The sequence below is a fragment of the Sorghum bicolor genome, chromosome 6 (assembly GCF_000003195.3).
Source record: "Sorghum bicolor cultivar BTx623 chromosome 6, Sorghum_bicolor_NCBIv3, whole genome shotgun sequence".
Taxonomy (NCBI): Eukaryota; Viridiplantae; Streptophyta; class Magnoliopsida; order Poales; family Poaceae; genus Sorghum; species Sorghum bicolor.
In genome coordinates, this window is record NC_012875.2 from 41,420,892 (window position 1) to 41,430,655 (window position 9,764).

Here is a 9,764-nt window from a genome sequence, read left to right on the forward strand (position 1 = left end):
CGCTCACTGGCCCTGTTTGGATCTAGAGGCTAGAGCTAGTTTGTGCTAGTTTACGTTCAACCAATCCAAAAGTAGCCAAATAGGAGGGTTAGATCTAGTTTTTTTTGCAATTAATCCACCCAAAAAACTATCCCTCCAAAGGGGTGATTATTTAGGCTAGTTGGGGGGATCTACAACAATTCTTTTTTTTTCTCCAACACAGGCCGCACAAGACGACCTTATCCTCTTCCTTAGTGATCGATCCGCTGTACCGATTCGCTGCCGCACCGATCTGCCGCATTTATTATTATAACTTGCATTCAAACACGTGTTCAGCTAGAGCTAGTCCTAAACTAGGAACTAACTCTAACCCAAGCTAGAGTATCCAAACACGACCATTGACAGAAAGATTTTCCACCGTTCCCGGTACATGAACATACAAATCCCGAGGCGAGGAACGTGTGCCATGTTCTCGGTGACGTCGCCTGGACCTGGATCATTTAACAGACGACGTCGATAGGTGACCCAGAGGCGGACGGTAAAATTGTCCAACTAGACACTGCTGGCTCCGCTCACAGGCTCGCCTAGTGTCTGGCACTAGGCAAACCGTCGAGTTGTCGTGTGTTTGTTTTTGCCGAGGGTGACACTCGGCAAACCACTCCTTTACCGAGCGAGTGTCTGATATAAAACAAACACTAGACAAAGCGTGTAACACTCGATATAGATCGTGTCTCCGGTAGTGCGGAGACGGATTGGGGCTACTTCATCCAGTCCAGGAGGAAGAGGAAGCGTCTGGGGAGGAGCTGCTATAGCTCTTTGCTGCGTTGTCTGTGGCAACGCAAACGCGTGTATGATGGCCTCGTGCCCTCGTTCGAAATCGGGCAAAGCCACCTCAGTGCGCACCGCACGCACAAACAACTAGTATGAATGTATGATGGCCAAAGCGATTGGCTTTAGGGTTTCGTGACCAAAGATCCGATTGACCTACGCACCCAGTCGCAAAGCACCGGCGCTGCTGACGTGCAGGCGAAAGAACAACGGGCAGATGGATGTATATATAGGCGTTATGGCAAAATGCGTATCGTAGCACTTTCGTTTGTATTTGACAAATATTGTTCAATCAGACTCAAAAGATTCATCATGCAAATTATAATAAACTATGCAATTAGTTATTATTTATTTTATCTATATTTAATGCTCCATGCATGTGTCATAAGATTCGATGTGACGGGAAATATATAAAATTTTATAAATTTTTTTTTAACTAAACAAGGCCATAATAAATATCTCCGGATCATTCTGGGACTAGCGGTGTATCACCAATCGGCTAACTCTGTCGTGACTTGCTTTTGCTTTTGTCGTGAGTATGCAGCAACGTTCTTTTGCTTATGCAAACTGTCACGTAAGGCTACGACTGCTTGCGACGCTACCAATCGATGGATGTGGCATGGCCTCTGTACGTATGACGACGTGAAATTTGGGATAGCACGACATGCATGCTGTATTATATTTGGGGCAAGATATCAGGGGTGAATGTAATTAAGTTGCTTAATCTTTTTACTCTCTTTGTTCTAGATTATAAGATATTTTATTTTTTTAAGTCAAAACTTCTTAGTTAAGTTTGATAAAAATTATAAAAATGAAGTGTAAGATTGATGACATCAAATAGGTATACTAAAAAATATAGTTAATGAAGAGTCCAATGATACATAAATGTTATTAGTTTATTGTGTAAATTTGGTCAAACTTAAGATGCTTTGATTTGAAAAAAAGTTAAAATAACTTTTAATTTAGAATAGAATAGAGGGAGTAGGTACATAATGTGGCAGAACCTCCTGAATTAAGTGGCCCACATGCACACATCATTGTCCCAAGGACTTCTGATCGACGTGCACGAGTTCCAAATGACTCAAGAAGTCTGTCGGGTGTCCTCGGGAAACCCGAATCATCCACGTAACAACCTTTTCAGGAATTCCCTCATCAAGCATCACAGTATTACAACATTTCATAGATAAGAGAAATCAGAGTAAAAGCGGAAAGGTTACATAACATAGTTTAAAACTGAAGTTCATAGTTTACAAACCATAAGTATTTGATACATAAAAGCTTCGGAACTTTATATTACATAAACCATAGATCACACAACAAGTTTTTACTTGCCCAAGGTCACACATCAGGAACCTCATCGTCACTTTCCTCCACAAGAGTAAAGTAACCATGACCATCAAAAGGATTATCAAGAGATTCACCTGCAACATGGGTTAAGAAACCCTGAGTACAAAAGTACTCAACAAGACTTAACCGACTATAAAAGAGGTGAAGACTCAGGTATGCAGGCTATAGGGATTCAAGGTAAAGCTTTATCAAGATCAAGTATTTCTTTTGCATAAAAGCTTACTAAAAGTAAAGCCTACTTTCAAGTTTTAACTCAAGATTATCACTTAAAATTAACCAAGATCATTATCCAACTTTCATAAACAAAACACCTCTTTCTTATACCAAAGATTCACTTATTACTACGATGATGGTACGAGGATTGAGGCTCCATATCCGAGGAAACACGGCGATTCGAATCGATTAAACCCAGCTGGGGATTCAGTACCACACGACATATGTAGAACTTAATCTTGCATATGTCAACCTTTTCTATAGATCCTCCCATACAAGAACGGGTCCAGCGTCACCCGAGAGTACAGTACACCACCATCCTACAGCCAATCTAGATGTTTCCCGGTCATCTCAGATCCGTAAGGTGGGTACACGCTACTCTCGCCATCTCTCCACTCCCAGTACGCGGTTAGCCGTTCTCGAGTATCGGAATAGCTATAGGTAAGGCTTACCGCCGCATGTGGGCTGTACTCAAAGGTCTCAATCACAACAGGCCAATCAACGGTACGGTCCTTAATCGACACAGTTGGAGACACTACTTTAAGACTCCATTCTTAAAGCAAGTCCACCGACCGGTCTCAAGTTGAAACATTATTAACCATAAAAGTATTCCACCACGACCCTTCAAACGTTCTCATTAGAAAACTTATCTAATAAGCAGGGCTAAGCATACTAAGCATTTTCATAAAGCAGGTATCAAGGTTAATATGGAAATCGTCAAGGTAGATAATGCAGCAAATAGGATTCACTCAACTCCTATTCACCTAATGCATCATATTAACTCAAGTGATATAAATAACTTTATGAAAATACAAGGATAGGGTTTAATGTCCGGGGCTTGCCTTGACCGGAAGGGAAGTTCGGCAACTCAACAACACTCGAAGAACCCATAAACTCGGAAGAAACCCACTGAGGATCATATTCTTCCGGAACGTATTCTATACGTAAAAGTGCATATGCATGATTATGATATACTCATGGCATGATAAAGACAAGTTATATGCGCTTGAATAATAACAACAAACTATGATTATCTCGAGTACAATTTACCTTCACGGTATAGAAACAACTAACTTAGCTACCCAAAAACATAGATTATTTCTAAACAAATTTTATCATCTTTATTAAGCAATATTGTGAATCTATCATATCATAAAGATTATTTATATGAAAATAAACCATAACCAGGGAGCATATCATGCCAAGTACCCACTGGTTATCAAATAATCCAAAATATCACCCAACTCCTAAAGGGATTAATTATTTCTATTTCTTTTATAAGCATTTTAAATAGCTTTATCAAGAAACAGAGCATACTTGATCAAACAGAGCTGAAATTAATCATGGAGCTAAATAACATTAACACAAGCTCACATATTAAATTTCATGATTTTTGGATATACCTATGAACTATTAAAAATCATGGAAGGTTTATTCATTAATAAACAAAGGCAATTTATATATATATGAAAATTACCAGAAAACAGAACCTAACATTTTTCTTATGCTCTATCCATTTTATGTAAGCTATACAAAAATTTTCACAATTTTTGGATTAGCACAACATTTACTACACAAAATCAAACATCAATCACTTTTGAACAAAAAGGAAAAAGAAAAAGAAAACAGCGCAGTGGGCTGCTTGGAAACTGGGCCGCAGACCGGCCCACTGCTTCCGGCCCGCGTCCGCGCCGCGCACGCCCGCGCGCTTTCTCTCTCTCTCAGCCACTGACAGGGTAGCCCCACCCGTCAGATCTCTCTCTCTCACGCACGGCGGCTCGGCCGCAACTCCGGCGACCGATAGTGAGGCCCTCGGCCTCCGCGCGCGCGCGCATCGGCTCCGCCTCAACTCCGCGACTCCATTGGTACCACTCGCGGACGCTCTACCTCACTGCTACCACCTCGGCCACGATAGGAGCGGGCGGTCGCCATGGCCGACTGTCGGCCGGCCACTAGGACCCGGTAGAGAGCAAACGAATGGCGTAGAGAGGTTCAAGGTGGTGTAGGGAACACGATGCTCACGTCACCACGGTGGGAGAAGTAGCTGAAGTTGTTGGCGACGGAGACAGTGCGATCGGGCGGGCGCTCCGGCTCCGGCGAGCTCGTTTCGGCGATTCTGTTCGCGCCCAAAGGAAAAGAGAGAGAGCATGAGCTACTAGAACACAAGAGAAACTCGAAACAGCTGCCATGGAAACGTGATACCGACTAGAACACCGTGGCCACGGTAAGAGCCCCACGGCGGCAGTTCTGGCCGGAGATGGAGAAGATGGAGGTGTCTCGGCGATTGAGAGGGTTATGGGGCGAGCTTGGTGGTGTTCTGGATTCGCAAGGAGGTGGCGAACATCATGGACAGCTCAATTTGATGCGAGGAGAATCGAGCACGGCCAATTTGGATGGAGACGAGATGCTGCTCCTCGGTGCTCCGGTGGCGGAAATGGAGTCGACGAGCGCAGCAGAGAAGGGCACGTCGCGCCTCTGGTTGCCAGCAGCTGCTCCACATCGTCACGGACGTGAACACGCGCGTGGACGAGGTAAAACGGTGACCATGCGCTGGCATTCACCGATCCAGACTCGGGTGTCCACCGCCATGAACAGGAGCCAAAGCTTATCCCCCCCTTTTTGTCTGGTTTTGCAAAAATCGACCAAAAGATGAACTGAAGCCAAATTTTCACCAAAAATAAACTTGTGCAAAATTTTGTGAGCTACAAAACATATTTAGGTGTCCCAAGCTGATTCTGAGTGGAAACTAGTGATTTTGCCAAAACAGTTTTGAAATTCAAATCCCAAATTGGGGAAATTCCAAATTTTGAATTGGAGCAGATTAGAATTTCCAAAATTACTTTTGATTTTCCAAAACAACTTGAAAAACTATCAACATGAAAGTTGTTCAAATTTTCAAGCCCTACAACTCTCATGTTGACCATTTTTCAAAATTCCAAACAGATTTTGAATTGGAGATTTAAGTTTGAAAAGAGGACACTTTCCGGAAATCTGTATTTTCAAAATTACTTTGAATTTTGTACTGAAACTTCAAAAACTCAAAACACCAAAGTTGTACATCTTGACAAGATCTACAACTTTGCTTTTGAACTCAACTTCAAACTTTGCTTTGTTTTTGAATTGCACAAAAGGGGCAAATCTAGGTTTTTGAAATTAGGGTTTCCCCCTTAAGTCTTTCGGAAAAACTTTCACCCAGGGTTTTAATCACCAACACAAACATCCATACACAATATAAGCACACTTTAATTTCCTAAGCACAATCAACCAAAATAACCTTATTTTAAGTTGATGCATAATAATGTGCTTAACAAATATGCTTTGCAATGCTTATGATGACATGATCCAGTTTTAGTGTTCGTAACATCAGGGATGTTACAGCCTTAAATTTCATGATTTTTGGATATACCTATGAACTATTAAAAATCATGGAAGGTTTATTCATTAATAAACAAAGGCAATTTATATATATATGAAAATTACCAGAAAACAGAACCTAACATTTTTCTTATGCTCTATCCATTTTATGTAAGCTATACAAAAATTTTCACAATTTTTGGATTAGCACAACATTTACTACACAAAATCAAACATCAATCACTTTTGAACAAAAAGGAAAAAGAAAAAGAAAACAGCGCAGTGGGCTGCTTGGAAACTGGGCCGCAGACCGGCCCACTGCTTCCGGCCCGCGTCCGCGCCGCGCACGCCCGCGCGCTTTCTCTCTCTCTCAGCCACTGACAGGGTAGCCCCACCCGTCAGATCTCTCTCTCTCACGCACGGCGGCTCGGCCGCAACTCCGGCGACCGATAGTGAGGCCCTCGGCCTCCGCGCGCGCGCGCATCGGCTCCGCCTCAACTCCGCGACTCCATTGGTACCACTCGCGGACGCTCTACCTCACTGCTACCACCTCGGCCACGATAGGAGCGGGCGGTCGCCATGGCCGACTGTCGGCCGGCCACTAGGACCCGGTAGAGAGCAAACGAATGGCGTAGAGAGGTTCAAGGTGGTGTAGGGAACACGATGCTCACGTCACCACGGTGGGAGAAGTAGCTGAAGTTGTTGGCGACGGAGACAGTGCGATCGGGCGGGCGCTCCGGCTCCGGCGAGCTCGTTTCGGCGATTCTGTTCGCGCCCAAAGGAAAAGAGAGAGAGCATGAGCTACTAGAACACAAGAGAAACTCGAAACAGCTGCCATGGAAACGTGATACCGACTAGAACACCGTGGCCACGGTAAGAGCCCCACGGCGGCAGTTCTGGCCGGAGATGGAGAAGATGGAGGTGTCTCGGCGATTGAGAGGGTTATGGGGCGAGCTTGGTGGTGTTCTGGATTCGCAAGGAGGTGGCGAACATCATGGACAGCTCAATTTGATGCGAGGAGAATCGAGCACGACCAATTTGGATGGAGACGAGATGCTGCTCCTCGGTGCTCCGGTGGCGGAAATGGAGTCGACGAGCGCAGCAGAGAAGGGCACGTCGCGCCTCTGGTTGCCAGCAGCTGCTCCACATCGTCACGGACGTGAACACGCGCGTGGACGAGGTAAAACGGTGACCATGCGCTGGCATTCACCGATCCAGACTCGGGTGTCCACCGCCATGAACAGGAGCCAAAGCTTATCCCCCCCTTTTTGTCTGGTTTTGCAAAAATCGACCAAAAGATGAACTGAAGCCAAATTTTCACCAAAAATAAACTTGTGCAAAATTTTGTGAGCTACAAAACATATTTAGGTGTCCCAAGCTGATTCTGAGTGGAAACTAGTGATTTTGCCAAAACAGTTTTGAAATTCAAATCCCAAATTGGGGAAATTCCAAATTTTGAATTGGAGCAGATTAGAATTTCCAAAATTACTTTTGATTTTCCAAAACAACTTGAAAAACTATCAACATGAAAGTTGTTCAAATTTTCAAGCCCTACAACTCTCATGTTGACCATTTTTCAAAATTCCAAACAGATTTTGAATTGGAGATTTAAGTTTGAAAAGAGGACACTTTCCGGAAATCTGTATTTTCAAAATTACTTTGAATTTTGTACTGAAACTTCAAAAACTCAAAACACCAAAGTTGTACATCTTGACAAGATCTACAACTTTGCTTTTGAACTCAACTTCAAACTTTGCTTTGTTTTTGAATTGCACAAAAGGGGCAAATCTAGGTTTTTGAAATTAGGGTTTCCCCCTTAAGTCTTTCGGAAAAACTTTCACCCAGGGTTTTAATCACCAACACAAACATCCATACACAATATAAGCACACTTTAATTTCCTAAGCACAATCAACCAAAATAACCTTATTTTAAGTTGATGCATAATAATGTGCTTAACAAATATGCTTTGCAATGCTTATGATGACATGATCCAGTTTTAGTGTTCGTAACATCAGGGATGTTACACATAATTTTTATTATACATCTAGATACATGTTACTATGTCTAAGTATATAATGAAAAATATGTATCTAAAAAGATTAACATGATTTAAAATCTAAAGCTAAAAAACCTCTGAGAATTCGCTCAAAAAACCTTTGGGAATATATTAAAAAGAGATTTACACTATATACACCCCTTATATCGCGTGAATGGGCGAGGCTGGTGTCGCGGCGATTGACCACATTCACCTGAATCTTGTGTGCATAGACACGGCACACGAACGGGATAGTTACACTACAATAGTGACTGCCTAGTTAGAATTTAGCCATTCTAAATTTTATATTTCAAATCTAAGAACATAAACAAATATTTAGACTAAATAGTTTACATAACAAGCTTATCAAACTACAAAGTTGTGGTCGTGCAGAGCTCTACAATTTGGCATAAAGTTCATTTTTCATCTGGTTTCATATAAAAAAACAAAGTTCAAAAAGGCGCTCGCCTAGGCTTGCCTAGGCGCGATTCAACGCTAGGCGGAGGGGTGCCGCCTCGCCTATAGGGGTAGGCGGAGGATAGGCGCTGCCGGGAGGAAAACGGGCCGCCGGCGCGGCCAGGAGGCGGTAGGCGACGAGCGAAGCCCGGGAGGAAGGCGAGATGCGGGCGCATCTGCGAGAGAGGGCGGGTGTCGATGTCTGGTGGGCACATCGAGGAAGGAGGCTGACCGACGCTGGAGAAGGAAGGGAGGAGGCTGGCCGCGACGGAGATGAAGGGAGGAGGCTAGCCACGATGAAGAAGGAAGGGATAAAGTCGGGCGACGACTGAGAAAGAGCGGGCTCGGGCGTGACGGAGATGGAAGGGAGAAGTCGAGCGTTTTTGCGGCTGCATGAAGGATGTGTGCGGCTAGAAGAAGATGTGAATGGATAAGGCTAAGATGCTCCTGGTTCATATGTGGATGAAAAGGGCTGGGAGAAGTATGGATAAGATGGGCTGGCATCTTTTCATAGGCCTTTCTTCCAACTTTAGCTCCAATAGTCTACTATTTTTTTATATATTATATTCAACTATTTTATATCTCTATTTATATGATTTATTCAGTTATATATATGATGTGTGCTAATTTCACAAAACGCCTAGGCTAGCGTACGCTCGCCTAGGCTCTAGGCTATGGGTCACCGTCTAGCGCCTTCTTGAACTATGATAAAAAAATCTACGTACTTTATTGGAGACAACTATTTCTACGGCTGAGCCCCTCTTAATATTATTGCATCTGTTAATGATTTTCTATAGGCAGCATTTGTTAGGAAGTCTTGCCATAAATAACCGATTTACGGAGATAGTCTCTTTCGGACGCATGTCTTTGTTAATGAACAGAGACGACACTAAAAACTGTTTGTCTACTAATCAGTTGTGTATCTCCTAAAATTCCTTTCATAGTATGATGTACAGGTTCAAATAATTGTAATTTCAAAATATATTCGACAAAGAGGTTAATAAATCTAATTTAATGGTACAAGTGTTGTAATTTTCTATAATTTTAGTTAAAGCTAAAGTCTTCAAAAAAATCTTATCTAAAACCAAACTGAAGTGAACTAATAATTTTGGAACCGGTGAGAGTGGCACATTGTGATAGGATGCAAATGGGTTGGGCAGTGCAGTTTCGTGGATCAGCCCACTTGCATCCTAGTAGAACAAGTGGTTAGGGCACTCACAATGCAAGACTCTATCACAGAGTCCATGACAATTAATTACATATTATTTATAGTATTTTGTTGATGTGGCAGCATATTTATTGAAGAAAGAGGTAGAAAAAAAATAAGACTTCAAGTCTTATTTAGACTCTAAGTCCACATTGTTCGAGGTAATAAATAACTTTAGACTCTATGATAGAGTCTGCATTGTGAGTACCCTTATGGCAGATGGATTGGCGTGACCAGTTGCATTGAGTACATATTTTTGAATGAAATTATTGCGTTTAAAAATAAAATACTAACATGGTAGGGTAATTTGTGCTAATAAGTTGCTAGTAATAATTGCCAAAACA